Source organism: Lathyrus oleraceus, chromosome 7, assembly GCF_024323335.1.
Source record: "Lathyrus oleraceus cultivar Zhongwan6 chromosome 7, CAAS_Psat_ZW6_1.0, whole genome shotgun sequence".
Classification (NCBI taxonomy): domain Eukaryota; kingdom Viridiplantae; phylum Streptophyta; class Magnoliopsida; order Fabales; family Fabaceae; genus Lathyrus; species Lathyrus oleraceus.
Window position 1 is genome coordinate 399336879 of NC_066585.1, and position 24732 is coordinate 399361610.

The window sequence follows — 24732 nt, forward strand, 5'->3', positions numbered from 1 at the left end:
GGGAGGTGATTATTACTCCTCAAGGCACTCATTTTCCCTTTATAGCTAGATTAACTTTCTAGTGTACGAACAACATGGTTGAATATGAAGCTTGCATTATGGGGCTTGAAGAGGCCATTGATCTCAGAATCAAGTATTTGGATGTCTATGGAGATACAGCTTTGGGAGACAAATCAACCCGGTTTGATACCATATAGAGATTATGCAAGGAGAATTTCAACTTTCTTTACAAAGGTTGAATTTGATCATATCCCTCAAGATGAAAACCGGATGGCAGATGCTCTTGCAACGTTGGCTTCAATGATTGTGGTGAAGTTTTGGAATGAAGTTCCCAATTTGACTGTGATGCGTCTTGATAGGCCAGCTCATGTGTTTGTTGTTGAAGAGATCAAAGAAGAAAATCCATGGTATTATGATATCAAATCTTTCCACCAAAGTAAGATTTACCCGCCTGGGGCATCTTTGAAAGATAAGAAGACTTTGAGGAGATTAATTGGTAACTTCTACCTGAATGGTGATGTGCTGTACAAGAGAAACTTCGATATGGTTCTGCTCAAATGCGTGCATAGACACGAGGCAGACTTATTGATGACTAAAGTCCATGAAGGTTCCTTTGGTACTCATTCCAATGGACATGCTATGGCTAAGAAGATGTTGACAATGTAATCTGATTGTTGCATGTTTGTGAAGAAATGGGATAAGTGTCAAATATATGCAGATAAGATTCATGTTCCACCGACATTGTTGAATGTCATTTCCTCCCCCATTGACCTTAGGCAAAAATGAGTGTCTCGGTGGATTGAAAACCCGGAAGGGCGATCCAGGAAAAAGTTAGAGACATAAAACAGAAAAATTATCCTGATAAATTGAGTACCCCACCTTGGGGAAATTTATGCAAAAAATAGGGATTACGGCAAGTAACTGCATCCTGTTGATCTTCAGTCTTGAAGACATTCTTGAGCACTTCATTTGGTTCTGATTCGTCATCTTCAACCAAATCCAAGGGCACAGTTGATATTGAAGCTGGTAGAAGGAATAATGATCATTGTATTCAATGTAGCCCTTTTCCATGTAAATTACCATTATTCAACTTTTGTCAAAATCTATGGAGTCTTGTCATTTACAGACTACCATTCTATTAAATAAAATTCAGCTTTTTATCCAATTATTTCTACTCTTACTTATTTCAGATAAATAGAATTAAATTTTATGATGATCATTTTGAAATTGAATTTAATAATTAAAATCATGTTTTTCTTAAATAATAAAAGAAATTACATTTTAAGAGAATGTCGATGTCATTAATAAATATCAACAGCGGTCTGAGAACAGGTGAGCCCTAAAATGTGAAGCATTGTTGGTTTTCCCGAAGCAGTTGGCATGATCTTTGTTTCCTCCCCAGCGGTAATTCAGCATCTCCAGCTGAGTTTGTATTTACCCCAATTCGATTGGGTGTTGACCTAAGATCCCCGAAGAGTTAATGGTGCAAATCCTCAACATATTTTTCCTCTTCCCTATCCAGAGTCGAACCCTTGAGAAGATTTGTGTTCATCTGATTCATCTCTTTCTCTAGTTGGTGTTTCCCTCCTGTTGAGACTGACTGAGTGTTGTATTGATGATTCATATTAGTGACATTTATATCCTTCGTGATTGTTTCATTAGCATAATCATCATATATACATATACATATACATTCATAGATTCCATTATTGCATTATTATTGCACTTTCTGATCCTTTGCTATGGTGGAATCCTCTCCCCACGCAGATCTGGTTTGACTGCCCTCTTTCAATCGTAGAGTGTCACCCCTTTAAGCAGAAAAAATTTAACCTTTCTCATTCCCCACTGAGTTATTTCCTCATGGATGATTATTATTCCAGCTTCCTCCCCAGATGATTATCTGGATGGAACCACTCCCCTTGAGTTATATCCTCATTAGGTTAAGTCTTTGATTGACCTTTTCTTTCTAGATCTTGCCTAGATAGATACCTTGATCCCTCGAGAGCCAGTTACCCAGTAAATGGTAATATCCTTCTCAATCTATGAGTATCGTACTTTTATCCAATACCCAGTAAAAGTAATCTACTCCCTTTATTTCTCCAGTGGAATCGTTTTCATGTTTCCCTAGGAAGTCTATCCTTGATATGTTCATCCTAACCGATGACGGATATTCTTTCCCTTTTTGAGTCTATCCTTGATATGTTCATCCTAACCGATGACGGATATTATTTCCCTTTTTAAGTATATCCTTGATATGTTCACGTTAACCAGTGACGAATATTCTCGCTTGGGTTTTCTGCCCAGTAAAAACGTAGTTGTAATCCCTATTTTCTTTCTCCCATATGGTTAATCCTTGATATGTTCATCCTAACCGATGATGGATTTCCTCCTTTTCATGGTCTTCTGCCCAGTAACCGGTAGTTCTAAATCCTGCTTCCCCTTTTGCGGAGTTTATCCTTGATATGTTCATCTTAACCGGTGATGGATGTTCACTTTTTGGTTTTCTATCTTGTAAATGGTAGATATAATTCCTATTCCTCCCTTTTGAGTCTATCATTGATATGTTCACTTTAACCAGTGACGGATATTCTATTTTCGGTATTCTATCCAATTACTGATAGATGTAATTCCTACTTTTTCCCGGCAGTCTATCCTTGATATGTTCACTTCAACCAATGACGGATATTCTTCCCTTCGAGTCTATCCTTGATATGTTCACTATAACCAGTGACGAATATTCTCTCTTCGTGGTCTTCTTCCTAGTAACCGGTAGTTGTAAACCCTATTTGGCTTTTCCCCAACGAGTTATTCTTGCCCAGTAACTGGTAATGAATACACCACATGTTGCCCTCAGCGAGTGATCCTTGATATGTTTACCCTAACCGGTAACGGATGTCCTCCAAGTCAGATTATGTTATCTCCTTATCCAGTAACCGGTAGTGGATAATATACTTCTGTTACTCCTGTGTCGAAGATCTTTTCTTCTCCCAGTTGAGTTTGGGTGCGTATTTCCTTAGTAAAAACGTCATTTCCTGTTTGATTCAGGCATTTCAGTTTTATTCTGATTTACCTGTTTCCCCTGCAGAGTTCCTTTTATTCCCCGGCCGAGTCTTTCCATTGATTTATGGAATCCCTCATGTCCCCCAAAAGTTTTAAGTTATGGCCTGGCCTACACACAATATTTTATTTCCCAGAGTCTCTGTCTCCCCAGTGAGTTTTCCTTACGGGATGCATTATGCACTTGTGGACTTTTAGTCTCTCTAGATTCTTTTCCTTTATGGCAACACTTCCCCCACATAGATTATTTTTAACATTCATATCAAATGTATGATGAGGTCTCTTAGGGACCAAAATTTGTTTCTAGATGTTGTTATTTAAGTCCATTCTACTAAGTCGATACGAAGATTTTAACCTTCATCTCCTCAGCTAGAAGTTCTTAAATTGGGGCAGCTGTAAGACCCAAATTTTGACCCTAAGATCCCACATGTTATCTCATCATATGCATTAGCATTGGGATGACAACTTGGCATCCTCCTTACCCCTCATGCATTGGGTTTGCATTGGGAGAGATCACCAAGCACATTTGATTGTATCATACTTCATTTTCTATTATTTACTAACTGAAATACCAAAATTATGTCAATGTATAGTTGTTGCTTTTGTAGGTAATGTGTGTGTGTGTGTGTGTGTGTGTGCTCACCTATGCTCTATCAAGCTCATATCTAGGGTTTAAGACCCTCAATGGAAGGAGCTAAATCAATAAATGGTTCACATTGTCTCTAAGTATCATATATTTATTCTCATGATCTTCACATGTTATTTTGATCAAGAAATCATTAAGATTTTGGAGTTGGTTTGCCTTGGAAACCCTTATTCATCTAGGTGTCTTGTGTGACTTCTTCAATAAGTTTCTTCAACAATTGATCAAATATTTCAAGGGATACTTCACATTACATCATCTTATGCATATATGATCCTCCATGTGTCCCAAAAGCCAAGAGAATGTCAAGCTAGCAAGATGGTTCATGGTGGTTGACCAGAGAAAGTCAACTGACCAAAACTGGGATTCCCTAGACCCTATCGCCTACAACTTTTGTCATATGAAAAATGATTCCAAGAGAAAAGTTAATACAAGTGACATTCCAAAGAACTTTCATGTTGAGGTCAAGATCTATGTTTGCTTGGAAATTCATGTTTTGTGGTGAAAGATTATAGGTCATTTTGTCCGAACCCTAATTTGGAGGTTACTTCCCAATACCATAACTTGCTCAATTTTTATGAGATGAAATTCGTTCAAATTGCATGATCAAATTCAAGATGTCTACTTCAACTTTTATGTTTGGAGGAAGTATAAATTCAACTTTAAAATGCATGTACCAAGATGAAACATTATAGGTAATTTTGGACCATTACCATTGAACAAGTGATTTTCCTCAACTTCTAAAATGCATAACTCCTTCATGCCAAATCCAAATGAGGTAAAATTTGTGACCACATTGAAGAGGTTTGAAATATCTACAACTTTAATGAAGTAATGTTTCTCATTTGAAGTCCATATAAAACGTTATCCAAGGCGGAAGAAGTGAACATTCGACTTGGGACTTATAAAATTTTCATGATAAAAGCTTCAAATGAAAACTTGTTAAACATTAAAGTTGTTCCCCTTGATCGCACCTTTCTAAAAAGTCCAAGATCATCCCATTTGGATCAAAATTGAGGGACTTCTGCATAGCTTCATTACGGGAAGTGTTTTGGCAATATTGGATTTCAAATGATCAAATTCTTTTGCATGCTTCCACATGATGGATTCAGTAGACTTTGCACACGAATTGGAAGTGGATTGCATCATTCCTAAGGCCCAAATCATTGTCCATGCATCTATGCAAGGAGGTTTCTAAAATTGGCCACATTTCAAGGGGTACAAATATCAAGTGCATTGCCTATTTAAACAAGCTTAAGGCTTCAGATTCATCATGAACACCTTGCCCAAGCTTTGCTAGTCTGATTTAAACACTCACTGCCATAGAATTTTTGAAGGTTTCTCTTGCAATCGAGCATGAACTTCATCTTCTGTTTGGAAGTTCAAACTCCATAAATTCACTTCCCTTTTCATCTCAATTGACTTGTGCAAGCAAGAGGAAGAGAAAGCAATCAAATCCAGATCAAGATCAAGTGGAATTAGATCAACTAGAAGGTGATTTTTTATAAACTTCTTCTCTTCGATTCTCTCTCAATTATTCCCATTTTTGTTGATTTTTGGTTGTATGAAGTCCTACCAATGTAGGCGAGAAGATTGAGTTGCTTTGAGGTCAAATCGAAGCAACTCAGTTCATGATCCTCAAAATTCAAATCCATGTATCTTTTTATATACTTGGAGTTTGACAAAATTGAGGCTAGATTCGAGCTCCTGAGCATTTTTTTCTTTAAATCCATGTCTTGCTTTTTCATTTTGGTGATGGTTGATGGTGGACCAGTACGGTGAGGTCCACCGGAGAACAAGACCGGAGCTCTGGCTCCGATGATGTGTTGTCATGCATCCCAACCATAGGATCCAATTTAAATGTTTTAATTTCATGTGTTGCTTTTGATTGCCAATCATATAGCGCGTTGACTGCAGTGCATCATGGAACGCACGCTTATCACCATCTGATCTGCCGCCTCAATTAATGAGGGAGATCATATGGTCTCATTTTTTTGAATTTCTGATTATTTCATTTAATTGCTTATTTTTCATTAATTCATATTAATTTCATTATTAATCCAAAAAATATGGGACTTTCACCAAAAAATTCAAATATTTTCGTCTTTCATTTCTGAATTAAATTTTTTTTTTGGATTAATATTCATATTGTTCATGATTTAATTCCTTTTGTGCATATTTTTAATTGTTTAAAAATACTTATGACTTTTCAAAAATAATGAAATTTTTTGTCGAAGGTCCTTTGACCTTCATTGACCTAGGATAAATCTCTTGGCCATTTAATTGGTGTTTTGAAGAGGTTTTAGGTTTTTGATCAAACATAATTTAATTTAAATGCATTTTAATTTGATTTTTAATTGATTAATTATATAGAAATTATGTTGAGCCATTTTTTTTGACTTGTGAAGTTTGACTATGTGTTTGGGCCTTGGTCAAGGTTGATTTGACTTTTGTTGGATTAAAATCATTAGATTTAGGGGGTTGATGAAATGTACATTTCATCTACCAAAATGAATGAATGATTTTAATTTGATAAAATTCCTCCCATGACCAATTTGTGTTTACCTCATTTCCCCTCCCTCTTCATCTTCAATCCCATTCTATCCCATCCTTCTCATTGACCAATGAAGTCTCAATATCCTAAGGCTAATTGGTTCATCAATAACTTTGTGTTAGATGAACCAATACAAGTATGGATTAGATTAGGTCCATCCTTTGACCATTTTGTTTTTGTGTGTGGTATGTTTTAGGAGTATTGTTCACTATACCATATCTCTAACATGCATTAACACCAAAAAATTTATTGCCCAGCCTCAGATAGTTGTGACTTCTACATAAGTCCAATTACGATTACTTAACATAGCGCTAAATTTTGACCCAAAAGGCATAGCATTCTAGTAAGTGGATTGTAAGTCTCCCCCTTTCATGGTATTGTGTGTAAACTTGGCGTTTTTTCCTTCCTTTGGAAGATGTCTTAGTTCAAGGATATATGCTTGTGAATAGAGGGTTGAGTTTTCTCCAAAGAATGACTTAATCAATTGAAAAGCAAAAACTTCACTAACATCTAATCAACTAACATTTGACTAACCTTTATTATAATTGCTTTTAATTTCAAGTTCTTTACTTTATGGAATTTAAATTCAAGCCATTTAGCACCTTAAAGTACATAATAAACAACAAAAAAACACTAAAAAATGTTTGTGTGGACTGTTGGATTTGACCTGAGCCTTGGACTTAGAATTAGGCAACATTCCCTATGCAAAAGGACTTGGCCAATGCCAATATTTCTGAAACAAAGTTATCGTGATTGGAGCTTTCATCTGATGCAAATATTAAGATCCTTTTGAGTTCATCTGCTACATGGCCTTAATGCAAATGTTACTTTGAATCTGTGTCTAATACTTTATTTTGAGCCATTCAAGGAGTATGTCATCTGATACATTGGAAGATTATGAAGAAGACTATGAAGTTTCTTGCTTGGATGTGGCTATCTTTATTTGATGCCTTGCTCTTCATTTGCTACTTGTTTATTGATATTGCTTGATTCTAAAGTCCGAAGGAAAAATGGGTCTCTATAGGACATTTTTGTCTATTGGATTGCATCCCATTGGTTAGATCTTTTCAACTCTTAACTTTTAAACTTTTGCTGAGGATTAGTCTCTTCATCTCCTCCCACTTCTTAAATTTCAAATCTCTCCCTCTTTTCAAAATCTTCTTTGCTTGTGATTTCTAAACTTAGACTTTATTTCAAATTAGAAACTTTGGTCTTATGCCATTGCATTTTTAAGCCCTTTTCTTAATCAAACTTGTAAATGAATCTAACCATATTGACTAAAAATTTCAAAAGACAAAAAGAACTAACACTCATTCAAACTCTTTTATGCCCCTTTGTGCCTCCTTTAAACTTAAGTTTTTGTTAAAAGCAATTCACTCACTTTGAAATTGTTACCATGAACTACGAGGTTTAGATCCCTCATTTTTATGCTGGTACGTAGGCATAATTCCGAAGGTCTTGTCAAACACAAATATAACTAACAAATTATTTTCTCATCCCCACACTCTAATTATTGCAAACATCATTTTATACCAAAAAACACATACACGCATAAAAAAAGGGCTCCCTAGGAGTACCTAGGACACTTTAGGTGCTAACACCTTCCCTCTATGTAACCAACCCTCCTACCTGTAATCTCTGGAATTTTATTAGTTTTGATTTGAAAACTTTTTATCTTTTGGGTTTTGTTCGTACTTTTCCCTTTTCCATTGGAAACAATAAAAGCGCGGTGACGACTCCGGTTTTATTTTGACGTTAAGTTTATCCATAGCTTAATGGTCATGAATTTACCGCTACACCTATCTCCTACAATATTTTTCATATGAAAATGATTCCAAGATAAAGTCACTCTTTATGACATTCCAAACAACTTTCATGTTGATATCAAGAGCTAGTATTTCTTGGAAAGTCATTTTTTATGTGTTTGTGCCTTAGTTAGGAGGTCAACTTCCAAGGACCATAACTTGGTCAATTTTTATGATATGAAGGCCATAAAAGTTTCATGATCAATTTCAAGATGTCTTCTCCAACTTTGGTTCTTTGAGAAATGTCAAGTTCAACATGGAAGGGCATGTGCCAAGAGTAGACATTATAGGTCATTTTGGGCCATTACCATTGAACAGGCAATTATCCTCAAATTCTAAAATCCATAACTCCCTCATGCCAAATCCAAATTATGTATAATTTGTGACCAAATTGAAGAGGAATGGAAGATATACAACTTTGGTGCAGAAACCATTTCATTTGAAGCTCATAGCAAAAGTTATTCAAGGTGGAAGAAATGGTCATTTGACTTTGTACTTAGCAAATTTTCAACTATGTTTGATTTCTCCAACTTCCACCTCAAAATTCATCATGATCCAAGCTCCAAATGGAAAATATTTCAACATAAAATTTGTTCCCCTTGATGTCACTATAAGACCCCAATTTTGACCCTAAGATCCTTCATGCCATCTCATCATATGCATTGGCTTTGGGATCACACCTTGGCATCCTCCTTACCCCTTATTCATTGGGTTTGCATTGGGGGAGATTGCCAAGTACATTTGATTGTATCATACTTTGTTTTTCATTATTTACTAACCAAAATGGCAAAAATATGTCAATGTATAGGTTACTTCTTTTGTAGGTAGTGTGTGTGTTCACCTATGCTCCATCAAGCTCATATCTAGAGTTTGAGACCCTCAATGCAAGAAGACTAATCAAGAGATAGTGAAAATTGGTTCTAGACATCATATATGGGTCCCCATGATCTTAAAATATCATTTTTATCAATAATTCATTAAGAGTTTGAAGCTTGTTTGCCTTGGAAGCCCTAATTTATATGGGTATCTTGTGTGACTTCCTCATCAAGTTTCTTCATCATTTGATCAAATATTTCAAAGGATACTTAATATTACGTCATGTTACACATATATGCTCCTCCATTAGTCCCAAATATTAAGAGAATGTCACGTTTGCAAGATGGTTCATGATGGTTAACCAGAGAAAGTCAACTAGTCAAAACTGGGGTTCCCTAGACCCTATCTCCTACAATGTTTATCATATGAAAATGATTCCAAGAGAAACATTACTCCTTATGACATTCCAAACAACTTTGATGTTTAATTCAAGATCTAGTTTTGCTTGGAAAGTCATTTTTAATGGTGAAAGATTATAGGTCATTTTGTTTGAACCCTTGTTAGGAGGTCAACTTCCAAGGACCGTAACTTTCTCAATTTTTATGAGATGAAAGCCATTCAAGTTCCATGATAAAATTAAAGATGTGCTCTCCAACTTGTATTCTTGGAAGAAGTTTAAATTCAACTTTAAAATGCATGTTCCAAAAGGAAACATTATAGGTCATTTTTGGCCATTACCATTGAACAAGTAATTTTCCTCAACTCTAAAATGCATAACTCATTCATGCCAAATCCAAATGAGGTCAAATTTGTGACCAAATTGAATAGGTTTGAAATATCTACAACGTTTTTGAAGTAACGTTTTCCATTTGAAGCACATAAAAAAAGTTATTCAAGGTGGAAGAAGTGAACATTTGACTTGGTACTTAGATAATTTTCAAATATGTTGGATTTTCCCAACTTCCACCTCAAAGTTCATCATGATCCAAGCTTCAAATGGAAAAGTGTTCGAAATTAAAGTTGTTCCTCTTGATCTCACCTTTCCAAAATGTTCAAGATCATCTCATTTGGCCAAGAAATGAAGGACTTACGCATGGGTTCTTTTCGAACGATCATTTGGATGGATTTCACATTCACTTTTCAAACTCCATTGCATGAGTACATGACATGATTTCAGCATTTCACATTGGTGACTTTGGACCTGATAGCATCATTTGATGGGCCTATCACACGCCCATGCAAGCATGCAATAAGATTGCTAATTTTGGCAAAATTTGGAAGTGTGTGAAAATTAAATGCAATGCCTATAAATACAACCCTCTTGGCTCAGAATTAAGTGCCCAAGATTTGAACCTTCAATCTAAACCCTCACCATTAAAGGATAATCCTGAAGGTTTTCATTTGAAAATCGAGCTTCAAATCTCATCCTGTTTTAAGATTGAAACTCCAAGAGTCCAAGCTTTTCCTTGATCCAATCCATCTCCTACAAGCTTCTAAAGCCAAGCCAAGGTCAATTGGAAGCAAGATCAAGCAAGTTTGAAGCTCACTCGAAGGTAATTTTCTAGAATTTTCTTCTCTTTGTATTTTAATGCATTTTTCATTTGATTTTTAATTGATTAAATATATAAAAATTATGTTGAGCCATTTTTATGGTCTTGTGATGTTTGACTATTTGTTTGGGCCTTGGTCAAGGTTGATTTGACTTTTGTTGGATTAAAACCATTGGATTTAGAGGATTGATGAAATGTACATTACATCTCCCAAAATGAATGAATGGTTTTAATTTGATAAAATTCCTCCCATGACCAATTTGTGTTTCTCTCATTTCTCTCCCTCTTCATCTTCATCCCTATTCTTTTCCATTCCCTGATTTGACTAATGAAATCTCTAATGTCTTAAGGCTAATTGGTTCATCAATGACCTTATGTCAGATGAACCAATACAAGTATGATTGTGATAGGTCCGTCCCTCTAGATCTTTTCTTTTAGTGTGTGGTATGTTTTAGGAGTTTGGTTCATTATACCAAAACTCTAACATGCATTAACACCTAATTTTTTATTGCCCGACCTCAAATAGTTTTGACTTCTATATAAGTCCAGTTATGATTGCTTAACATAGAGCTAAATTTGACCCTAAAGGCATAGTATTCTTGTAAGTGAGATTGTAAGTCTCCCATTGTTCATGGTATTGTATGGAAACTTGACCTTTTTTCCTTTCATGAGAGGTAGTGGCATACTTGTTGAATTATCCAAGTTGGAGCCCTTCTCATGGAAGATGTCTTGGTTTAAGGATCCATGCCTATGAATGGATGGTTGAGTGTTCTCTAGAGAATGACTTAATCAATTAAAAAATACCACTAACACATGACTAACCTTTGACTAAATCTTGTTAATATTGCTTTACTTTCAAGTCATTTACTTTATGCAATTTAACTTTCAGTCATTTATCATTCATTGCCATTTATATTTCATTTAACTTTTTTATGTTTATGCCATTATCACTTTGCTCATTAGAGCCATATCTTATGATTGTGAATATTGTTTTTGCATTTTTATTTTGTTTGTGGTCTTAAGACCTTAAAACACTTAATAAACAACAAAAAACCCTAAAAAATATTTGGTGGACTGTTGATCTTGATCTGAACTTTTGGACTTAGGATTAGGAAACATTCCCTATGCAAAAAGGACTTGGCCAATGCCAACATTCTGAGACCAAGTTATTGTGAACCAAGCCTTCGTCGGATGCAAGCCGTGGCCTCTGTTTGAATTCATCTATTACTTTGTCTTAGTGCTAATTGTTATTTTGATCTTATGTCTGATGCTTTGTTCTGAGTTGATCAAGGAATATTTCACCTGGTACATGAGAAGACAAAGAAGACTGCTAGCTATGAGATTTTCTTGCTTGGATGTGGCTATCTTTATTTGATGACTTGATCTTCATGAAGTCTGGATATTGCTAATTGTTTGTTGATTATTGCTTGACTCAAAGTCCAAAGGGAAAATCGGTTTTCTATATGACATTCTTGTCTATTGGATTGCATCCCATTGGTCAGATCTTTTCAACTCTTAACTTTTAATTTCATGCTTAGGGTAGCCTCTTTATATTCTCCCACTTCTTAAATTTCAAAATCTCTCCCCCTTTTCAAAAACTTTATTTGCTTGTGATTTCAAACTTAGACCTTATTTCAGATAGAAACTTTGGCCTTATGCCAATGGATTTTCAAACTTTTTTCCTTAAATCAAATTTGTAAATAAACTTAATCATATTGACTTAAAATTTAAAAAGACAAAAAGAACTAACAACTTCATTAAAAATTTTGGCCCTTTGGGCCCTTTTCATTTAAACTTTTGTTAAAAGCAATTCACCAACTTTGAAATTGTTACCACGAACTACGAGGTTTTGATCCCTCATTTTTATGTTTTTACGTAGTCACAAGTCCGAAGGTCTTGTCAAACACAAAAATATAGTCAATGAATTCTTTTCTCATCCCCACACTCTATTTTTCTCAAACATCTTTTATACCAAACGCATATGCACACATAAAAAAGGGCTCCCTAGGAGTACCTAGGACACTTTGGGTGCTAACACCTTCCCTTTGTGTAACCAACCCCCTTACCTGTAATCTATGGCATTTTATTAGTTTTAATTTGAAAACTTCTTATTCTTGGGTTTTGTTTGTAATTTTCCCTTTTCCTTTGGAAACAATAAAAGCGCGATGGCGACTCTGGTTTTATTGACGTTAAGCTTATCCATATCTTAATGGTCATGAATTTACCGCTATAGTCACCTTTCAAAATCATCTAAGATCACTTCATTTGGACAAGAATTGGGGGACTTGCGCATGGTTCCTTTGTTGGGTTTGTTTTGGCAACTTTTTCACTCAAATGATTAATTCCTTTTGCATGCTTTCATGTGATGACTTTAGTATCAAATATGCACGAATTGGAAGTTGATTGCATCATTGGTTAGGCCTAATTCAATGCCCATGCACCCATGTATAACATTGTTATTTTTTACATTTTTTGGATTGGTGTAGAAGTGAATCATGTAGCTTATAAATACAAGTGCATTGCTTTAGAAATCTTACACGCACATTGCCCAAACCTTGCCAAGCAATCTCAGAACCCTACTCCATAGAATTCCTTAAAGATTTCTTTGAAATCGAGTTTGAATTTCTCTTTCTATTTCGGGATTCAAACTCCAAGGATTCATTGCCATTTTCATCTCAATTGATCACTACAAGCAAGAGGAGGAAGAACCAAGTGGATTCACATTGAGATCAAGCCAAATCACTGCTAACCAAAGGTGAATTTTTAGAAACTTCAAGCCTTCGATTCTCTCTCAATTCTCCAATATTCTCTTTGTTTATTGGTTGTCTGAAGATCTACCAACGTAAGCAACAAGATTGAGTTGTGTTGAGCTCAAATCGAAGCAACTCTGATCGTGTACCTCAAAATTCAATTCCTCATATCTCTCAATATATTTAGACTTTGGACAAAATTGAGGCCAAATTCGAGCTCCTGAGCTTTTTCTCTTTAAAATACTGTCCTTATTTTTCATTTTCTAGTTGGTTGAGGGTGGACCAGTCCGGTGAGGTCCACCGGAGAAGATGACCGGAGCTAGGGCTCAGGCGGTGTGCTGGCAATTGCCCAGACCATCTGATCATGAATCCACGTTCTAATCTCAACCTTTCTGTCATACCCCAATTTTGTCCGGGCATATTTATATTTTTATAGCATTGATTCCATTTTTTATTTTTTGCATCACATACATAGCATGACATACATTCCATCATGAATAAATACCTAGAATATCAGTCAGGATAAATTTATTGAGAATACAGACCACTCAGTTGAATCATTTCTTAAGAACAGGCAAAATCAGCAGTGACTGTTTCGGTTATATCTTGACCCGCCTGAGCCTTTTAACCGGTGCAAATTTATTTCAGAATTCGAAGAAATACTGTATTTTTTTAATAAGTATATTTTGTACTGATCATTTTAGTGTGTTCAAATTAATTTTTTCGAAACAAATTTACACCCGACTGGTAACTATAATCAAATCTTTTATCTCTTTATTTTAATATACATATTAGAGTTTTTTATCATTACTAACTAATTTAAATTAAAGTTTAAGAAGTTTTAATGAATATATTTTAAAAAAATAAATAAGTAATAGGATTTATTAATAAAAAAGGAAAAACTAAAAACTAAATGAGAATTGTGTCCCTTTCCGCGTGACTCTCACTCATAATCCTCACAAAATCTCTCAGAATCCACTCACAAGATTCCCCACTACCCTTCTCTCCACTATTTCTCCCACTCTCCACTCATTTAACTCCATATCGCTCTCTTAAACAGGAAAAAAACCACTCATAATCGGTCTCCCTCACGCTACCTCATCCTTCGTCTCTCTCACTCACTCCATCCCCTCACTTTCATTCTCTCACTCACAAATCCCTTCCACGCCTTCATCTCTTCCGCCTTCCACTCACCGTCTTCCAACCCCAACAACAACCTACTACACTCAAATCCTCACCTTTATTCTCTCACTCTGAAATCCTCACAAATCGCTTCCACCCCCTCTCATCGCCTTCATCACCCAACAAAACCCTCCTTCATCTTCCTTCCACCGCCGCTCTCACCGACGAGCCCTCAACAACCTGCATCACCGGCGAATCCACCTACTGCCGCCGTCACCCTTCAACCCCCTCTTCAATCCCTACCCTCACACCACCGTAAACGCTCCGTCCATGCCAGCAACGATCCGCACATCACCGAAACCCCAACCGCACCACCGATCTACTCAACCAACGCTTACCTCAGCCGTCGCCTTTCCTCCATCACCAACAAACACCCTCCAACACCGTTTCAATCTCCACTATTCTTTAAGCACCGTCGATCTATCCACCAACAATCCTCTATTTTTTTGCCTCACTTCGCTGCAATTTCTGCACAACGATGCAATGATGAATTGAAGACACCCTTCCCACTCAGTTCTGTTTGGCTATTTCAAATCGTTATGATATCTTGTGTGGTTGTTGTCGCTTTTGTGCAGGTTGGAGTATGGTTACTCTGTCGTACGCGAATGAAGCAATACGAAGCAACGTCGAAACCGCAATGGTTTGAGGATGTTGAAAGGGTTGATATTAGCAGTTGATGCGGTCAAAGGAGGTCACAAATTATACTATGCTAAGGATGCAGTAACTCGGTGACATTACAAGTGGATACAAGTAGAAGCAACATTGCTCGCAAGCCAGACATGCAACAACAACGGTTCTGTTATTTGGTAACTCCTTTGTTCAAGAACTCATCACATTTTTGCGATGTTTTCTATTTGAATCCTTTTATGTGGAATATGTTGATATTATGGATAGACTTTGTGTGTTCTGTTAGATATTATATTATGTACACTGCATTGTTAACATTGCATACCCATTTTATTGTCCTGGAGTTCTGTAAATACCTGTAAATACTGAGTGGTTTATGATGTTACTTTGCTTTTACTTTAAAAGTTGAACTCAACTGCAGGAATTGCAGTGTCAATATGTTGTTATACTGGAGACGGTTTGAGTATGATACCACTACTATTGGTATTCTTTGAATCAATTTTTTTTTTGGTACTATGGTTGTTTTGGCCTTTAGTTGGATTTCAAAATTGTTAGATTGCATTTGTTGGAAATATTGTTTCGATTTCGAAATTGTTAGATTGCATCGATCCTTGTAATGGTTTCATTTGCAAAATCATTGGACTACTTATTTTGTCTTAATCATGGTAAATTACTTTGTAAATATTACATCGAGTTGTTGTTGTTTAAGCTCATTACATTTTAAATCAGATTTTTCTTAAAACTATGGATTCGGTAATTCAATGTCGTTATGCCGCCAAAGTGTCTATAAATCAATTGTACGACTTCACCGCGTTTAGATCTCACATACGACTTTCTAATTCCATGGTCGCTCTGTACAAACCGGTTTGGGCACACCGACTCAATTCAAACAAATAAATCAACATTAGTATCCATTTTCTTTCTCTTTTGATTCAATTAAATTGATTAAAATCTTTAATTAGTTTAATTTTGATTAATCAATTTTAATTAACTTAATTATTTGATTTAATTAAATAATTTTGATAATTAATTTTAATTAATTCAATTAATCGATTTAATCAAATTTTAATAAATTAATTTTGTTAAAAAGAAATTGATCGATTCCTCCCACTCTCACAATTTCACATTATTTCAAACCAAAAGAACTATTTCATGTCATCATCATCACTTTCAATTTTATTTCATTCCAATTCACCACGAATTCAAACCAATTTCAAGAAAACACAAAACCACATTTCTCGATTCAAAGTCGAGCCCACTTTCAAATACCCCTGTAAGTCGATCGCTTTTATGCATCGCCATCAACCTCACATAGCTTACTCTTGGGCTTTCTTACAATGAGACCTATTTGATTATTGATTAATCAAGTAGATGAATAATACACTAAATAAAATTCATTTCATTCATAAACACGAATTCAAACCACTTTTCAAACCACTCAATTTCAAAAGAATTTTCTCTCTTAACATAAATTTTGGGATGAAAAAGATATAGGGAGCGTACGCTTCACTATTTCTCAAGCACTTGAATAATTGGCGTACGCCATATTGCTCGAGTTCTTGTCACCCGATTAAACCTTAATCATACAATTTCAAATCACATTTTATATCAAACACAATTCTGCAAAATAAACAACTTAAACTTCAATAGAGAATGGGAGGCGTACGCCTCATCATTCCTTGATTATTTGAATAATTGGCGTACGCCACATTGCTCAAATCATCGACTTTCAAAACCTACCAATTCAAAATTCAAATTACTTTCGCATATCAAATACAACATCTTAAAACATATATTTTACAATTTAAACTTCGGATGATAAAAGATGGGAGGCGTTCGCCTCGCCATCTCTCGATTATTTGAATAATTGGCGTACGCCATATTGCACAAATCATCGACTTTCGACTAAAATAAGCTAAATAAACTTGGATAAGGGAATAGGTGGCGCACGCCTCATTATTCCTTGAATAAGCAAGTAGGAGGCGCACGCCTCACTACCGTGCACGTTTAACATCCACAAACAAATTTTCAAAATAATTCGAACGAAAAGGGAGTAGAAGGCAGTCGCCTTATTATTCCTCGAAACAATTGGACGATTGGTGTACACGACATTGCTCAATCTTTCGTCGTTCGTCAAAAACATCTCAAACAAATCAAATCTAAATTCTCCCCCCGCGCGATCGAAACCAATCAAACCCAAACACATCAATTCAACTTGTCACCCCCGCGTGACCAAAACCCTTTCAAAAAAAGAACACTGTCAATCCTTTCTAATGCGCACAACAAACCAGTGCTAGAGCCTCCACCGAGAATAGACAAGCCAACGTTTAGCCGTTAGAACGCCGACCTACACAGTCGTTCATCAAAACAAAACCCACCAAATATTCGTAGTAGCCCGAACTACGAATGCTCTGATTTCCTTATTGCACCATAAGGATACGTAGGCAGGAGATTGTTGTATCTTCGCGAGCACACTAATAAAAAACCTCCCATTTCCCCCCGAGGTCTTCATCCATATCTATCCTCAATTCTAATTACTCGAAGCAAGCAAATAACAGTCAACTAACAGTCAAATATCAAAATCAAACTAAAAGGTTCCCGTTGAGTACAACGGACGTGAGGGGCGCTAATACCTTCCCCTTGCGTAATCGACTCCCGAACCCGAATATGGTTGCGACGACCATTATTCTAATTTCTAAAGGTTTTCTCGATATTTTCCTATTCCTTCATTGGAATAAATAAAGTTCAGTGGCGACTCTGTTTCGAACTAACATTTTTTCCGCGTTCCATCGCGAGGGATCGCATTATCATTTTTGAGGTGCGACACTTTCCTTTTGATTACAATTGCTACATGCGAGTTCACTAGGGTATTTGGTGGATACTGCGTGTTAGCCATCAGATCTGCCACCTCAATTGATGATGGAGATCTAATGACCCTCGTTCTTTCTAATTTCTTTTTTAATTCTGAATTTTGATTTAATCCCTTAATTTTGTTTAATTCATAGAAATTTCATTTTTAATCCAAAAAATATGGGACTTTCCCCAAAAATCTTTAAATATTTTTCGCTTCCATATTTGGAATTAAAATCATTTTTTGGATTAACTTTGATTTTTGACTTATTTTAATTATTTTTTAAATACTTCTGACTTTCCAAAAATTATGAAATTTTTAGTCTAAGGTCCTTTGACCTTGTTTGACCTAGGATAAATCTCTTGGCCATTTATTTGGTATTTTGAAGGGATTTGAGATTTTATCCATTTTAAAATGTATTTTAATTCATTTTTAAATTTATTTTTCATTGAATAATTGTTTAAAACTTGTGTTGAGCCATTTTTATGGTCTTGTGATGTTTGACTTTCTGTTTGGCCTTGATCATGGTTGATTTGACTTTTTTCTTGATCAATACCATTGGATTTAGGGGATTGATGAAATGTACATTTCATCTCCCAAAATGAATGGATAGTATTGATCAGATGAAATTACTCCTATGATTATTTTGGGTTTCTACTTTCCCTTCCCTCTTCATCTTCATTCCTATTTTTTCCCAATACTTCATTTGACCAATGATTTTTCTAATGTCTAAATGCTAGTTAATTCATTAATGACCTTGGGTCAGATGAATCAACATGAGTCTGACTGAGATAGGTCTTCCCTTTTTTTCTAGTGTGTGGTATGTTTTAGGAGTTTGGTTCTTTGTACCAAATCTATAACATGCATTAACACGTATATTTTATTGCCCGACCTCAGATAGTTGAGACTTCTACATAAGTCCAATTACGATAGCTTAACATAGAGCTCAATTTGTCCCTTAAGGCATACCATTCTAGTAAGTGAGATTGTAAGTCTCCCATTCTTCATTGCATTGTGTAAAAACTTGACCTTTTCTTTCCATGAGAATTAGTGGCATATCTGTTGATTTATCCAGGTTAGAGCCCTTCTCATGGATGATGTCTTGGTTCAAGAATTCATACTTGTGAATGAATGCTTGAGTGCTCTCCAAAGAATGTCTTAATCAATTAAAACTCATCACTAACATTTGACTAACCATTGATTAACTTTTATTAATGTTGCTTTACTTTCAAGTCATTTATTTTATGCACTTTAAATTTCAGTACCTTTATTATTCATTGTCATTTACATTTCATGCAACTTGTTTATGTTTTAGTCCTTTTCACTTTGCTCACTAGAGCTACATCTTGTTTGTTTGTCTTTGTCTTTGTTTGTGGTATTAGGACCTTAAAACAACTAATAATAACAAAAACCCTAACAAACATCTTGGTGGAGTGTTGGACTTGATCTGAACTTTTGGATTTAGAATTAGGCAACATTCCCTATGCTGAAGGACTTGGCCAATACCACTATTTAAGACTGATCTATTCATGACAGTGGTTTTCATCTGATGCAAGACTTTGAGTGACCTTTGTTCATCTGTTACTTTTTCTTTAGGCTTAATTTTTATATTGTTATTATTGTTGATGTCTGATGATTGCTTCTGAGTTTACCAAGGAAATATCTTCATCTGACACATTGGAAGACATTGAAGACTGCTAGCTATTGGAGTGCTTGCTTGGATGTTATGGCTATCTTTATTTGATGCCTTGGTCTTCATATGGTTTTCTAGGATATTGTTTATTCTTGTTGCTTGCAAATGTCTAAAGGAAAGTGGGCTTTTATATGACATTCTTGTCTGTTGGATTGCATCCCATTGGTTAGATCTTTTCAACTCTTAACTTTTAACTTTTGTCTAGGATAGTCCCTTCATCTCCTCCCACTTCTTTCATTTTAAAATTTCTCCCTCCTTTCAAAAACCTTCTTTGCTTGTGATTTCAAACTTAGACATGTTTTAATGATTAGAAACTTTGGCCTTATGCCACTGAATTTTTAAATCTTTTCTTAAATCAAACTTGTAAATAAACTTAACCATATTGACTTTAATTTCAAAAAGACAAAAAAGAACTAACAATCCCATGCAAACCTATGCCCTTTTGTGCCTTTATATTTAAACTTTTGTTAAAATCAATTCACCAACTTCTTTGAAATTTTTACCATGAACTATGGGGTTTTGATCCCTCATTTTTATGTTGGTACCTAGGCATAAGACCGAAGGTCTTGTCAAACACAAAAATATAATAAATGAATTCTTTTTCTCATTCCCACACTTTATACTTTATCAAACCCCATTTAGACCAAATCACTTGCACACAAAAAGGGCTCCCTAGGAGTACCTAAGACACTTTGCGTGCTAACACCTTCCCTCTGTGTAACCAACCCCTTTACCTGTAATCTTTAACATTTTATTAGTTTTAATTTGAAAACTTCTTATCTTTGGGTTTTGTTCGTACTTTTCCTTTTTCCTTTAGAAACAATAAAAGCGCAGTGGTGACTCTGGTTTTGCGGACGTCAAGTTTATCCATAGCTTGATGGTCATGAATTTATAGCTACAATATGATTTAGGAGCTTGGTCTTGGATACCTTGTCTCTAGCATGAATTAACACCAATTAATATTTACCGGCCTCCGATAGCTGTTACTTCTACATAAGTCTAATTACAATTGCTTAACATAGCTCTACATTTGTCCCAAAGGCAATAGCATTTTTGTAAGTGAGATGTAAGTCTCCTATTCCTCATGGCATTGTGTGAAAATTTTCTGCTTTTCCATTTGTGAGAGCTAGTGGTATACTTGTTGATTTTATCCAAGTTGGAGCCCTTCTCATGAATGATGCATAGGTTCATATCTTCATGCTTGTGAGTGGATGGTTGAGTGTTCAAAAAAGTCACTAAAACATCTTTTCTTCTCCCACTAACATTCACTAACATCTCATTATATTGAATTTATTTTAGTTTCATTTACTTCATGCTTTTATTTCTTTTTATTTACCTTATGCTTTTATTTTAGCATATCATATCATATTTTTTCTTTGCCCATTTGGGCTTATGTTTATGCTTCAGTTATTTTCACTTTGCTCAATCGAGCCATTACTTTTGTGGTTGTTATAATTTTGCGCTTGTGATCCGGTTTTGTTTGTGGTCTTAGGACCTTAAAATACTTAATAAAAACAAAAACACTAAAAAAACATTGTTGGACTGTTGGATCTCTATCTGTGACTTGATTTGGACCTATGGACTTAGAGTATGCAACATTCTTGAGATATGGAAGGAAGCTTGGCCAATGCCATTAATTGAGACCAAAACGTGGCCAATGCCCTTCATATGATACAAGCTTGAGAGACTCCCTTGGGTTTATCTGATACACTTTTTCTATGTGTCTAAGTTGTGATTTTGGTCTTATTTTTATTATTTGGTGTTTTCTCTTTGAGTATACTTCAAGGGATTTTTCATCTGATACATCTAAAGGACACTGAAGATTGCTTTCTTATGAGTGCTAGATTGGATGTTTGGTTATCTTTATTTAACACCATTGGTTTTCTTATTAATTGCTTGGATGATTATGGCTTTGTTGCTTGGTTGACAATCCAAAGGAAATGGGTTTCTATTTGACACTATTGTCTTGTGGATGCTTCCCAGGGGTTAGATCTTTTCAACTCAAAACTTTTAATCTTTTCTAGGATAGTTCTTTCATCTCCACCCATTCTTCTTTAATTTCAAAATCTCCCTCTCATTTTCAAAACTTCTTAGCTTGTTGTTTTCAACTTAGACTTTTTTTAATGAGTAGAAACCTTGGCCTTATAACATTGATTTTCAAACTATTTTCTTAACCAAACTTTTTAAAAGACTTAATCATATTGACTTTACTTTCAAAAAGCCCGAAAAGAACTAACAATCTCATCTAATCATTTTTGCCACTTGGTGCCTTTTCCTTTTAAACTTTTCAAAAGGAAAGCATTTAGATTTGAGTTATCTTTGGTTGAGATGTAATTCTCCCATTCCATGATATGTTGAGTGTAAAATTTTCCATTTATTAGAGGTTAGTGGCATACTTGTTGATTTAATCCAAGTTGGAGCCCTCCCTCTTAAATGTTATAAAGCCCTCATTATAAGTGGATGTTTGGTTGAGTATTCCACCATTGATAACAAAAGATCTTAAAGCTTTTGTTAAAATAAATCCACCACTCTTTGCATTTTTACCAGGATCTACGAGGTTTTGATCCCTCATTTATGTTGGTACGTAGGCATAAGACCAAAAGTCTTATCAAACACAAAAAATATATAAATAAATGAATTATCTTCTCATCCCATCATTCTATTTTTAAAACAAACATCTTTTTCAACCAAAACACTTACACATAAAAAGGGCTCCTTAGGAGTACCTAGGATATTTTGGGTGCTAATACCTTCCCTCTGTGTAACCAACCCCCTTACATGTAATCTCTCACATTTTATTAGTTTTGATTTAAAAATTTCTTATCTTTGGGTTTTGTTCGTACTTTCTCCCTTTTCCTTTAGAAATAATAAAAGTGTGGTGGCGAATCTAGTCTTATTGACGCTGAGTTAACCAATAGCTCAATGGTTATGAATTTACCGCTACATGTGCATGTTGTAATAGTGTCGAAAAGTCAGCTTCTAGCGTCGGTTTCTGATCAAGAAAAGGGTGAATGATGAGTTTTTTTTTGTTTTTTTGTTTTGGTTTGAAAATGAAAATGATGCATGCATGTTTATTTATTTATTTATTAATAATGCAAAGCTCTTTTAGTTATCTGTTGTTTATTGCACGAAATACTTAACAATTTGCAGTTGCAATCAAGAATAAAGGAAAGCACACATAGTGAATAACAAAAATATTCATTTGTCCTTTGAAGGGAATCATATAAATACAAATACATGGGAAATGATAAATACAAGTGGTTGATATAAATAAGAAAACTAAGTGTCAACCCTAAAAGTGACTCCTTAAGACTTACAGAGAGCCTCAATGTCTGATGAGTTATGATATTGTCGTATTGCAGAACTTGACGAAATGGTAGACCTCCTTGGGGGTGTTCTCAGGGCACATGATTAAACCAACCTCCTTCAACTTATCGAGAAATTCTTGAAGGGCATAACTTGTCAGGACTGGAATTTTTGCATACTTGTTTCTCCACTCGTTGTAGAGGGTTTGGAGGTTATGAATGATTTCATCCCTTTGTTCTATTGTAGCTTCAGCTCTGCGGCATCTCTCTTCCCAAATTTGCACTAGTTTTGCAATTCTACATACGCTTGATTATAGATTCCCATCTTCAGATTCTTTATTTTTTCGCAAGCTCGTCCAAGGTTTAACTGCTCGCGCAAGAAGCTTTGATGGACCTTCTCTCTCTCTTGCTATTCCTTAGCTAAGAGTCCCTTGTCCTTTTCTAGAGTGGTCATAAGCTCGAGGATTTGGGCTTCATAATCCTCTCTAGCCTCTTTCTTCATAGCATTAGACCTCTCGTCAATCTTCTCAAGGTCCCTAATGGTTCGGTACACTTGAACCAACTTGTCGTTGCGATCGTCTAGCTCAGAATTGGCTCCTAGTAGAGCAACACCAACCCAAACTCTTTGACCTTTGACTTCCTCTAATCTCTTCTTGTTGACTGCAAACTTCTCACAAACTTTCTTACCCTTTTCTTCCAAGGTGTGGGTATGTTACCTAGCACGTTTGAATTGGACTCATAATTGAGTGTTTTCCATCTCAAGCTCTCGTATCTTGTTGGTAAGTGTCCATGTCTTCTTGTAATATGGGCTCGGGTTCGGGCACCAACGAAAATGATGAAGATTCATAAAGGAAAGGCATCTTGACAACCCTATCCCTCTCTTTTACCCACAAAGAGTAGGGTTCTTTGTCTAGGATATTCTTCTTGCCCCACTCTTGGTCAATCTGGGTTATGCTTGTCCAAGCTCTTCGCACTCTTTTTACGGTTGAATCAAGTGGATCCACGATATTGAGGATGAAAGGTATGAGGTATCAATCCTCGGGAGGAATCAACATGGCGTATCCCAAGTGTCCCTTGAGTAGTACGGGGTTATAGTTGATATAACCATGTGTTCCTATTAAGGGGATATTTGAGAGCCCTCCATATCTTGCAATGACATATTTTGTTTCCCATTCTCTCTTGTACCAAAGGATTGAACTGGCTGAGAGAGATGAAAACTTTTGGGGCCATGACAGGTTGCTATAAGCAAAAGGTACACGTTGAGGCATATGAATCCTCATCCATAAGTGCAACAAAGGAGCGTAACAGAGAAAGGTCCCTCCTTTATTCTCATTCCTTGTATGGAAGGTATGATATAAGTCAGCGAGCAGGAATGATGTCAGGTTATTGGCTAGGAAGACTTCCACCGCCAAATGATCCACGAACTTGTCTATATTAGGGAATAGAACAATTCCATGTATCAAGAGTGCTAATGTTGCGATACCGAAATATGGCCTTTCTTCCTCAATCATCTTCCAAGCATGGGCTTCAAGGAATTTCTGAGTTAAACCCTTGATGACACCTTTAGATACCCAACTAGCCACTAGTTCATTGGCGTTCATACCCAAGATAATAGAGAGCTCAGACAAACAAATTCCTTCTTCAAACTTGGGGAAGGGGTTATATTCCTTTATCGGTCGGTTGAGAAGTCTCTAAATATCTTCTAGAGTTAAGGAGATTTGGAAGTCAGGGAAGGTGAAGCATCTTAGGGAGATGTCATAATATTGAACCAATGTAGTGATTTCACCATAGTCAACCTTTTTTGTCAAGAGGTCTATGATGTTACCAAAGGTAGCTCCGAATTCGTTGTCCTTGAGGGGTGTTACTCTAGATCAAAGGAACTTCAAAGTGCCAGGATCT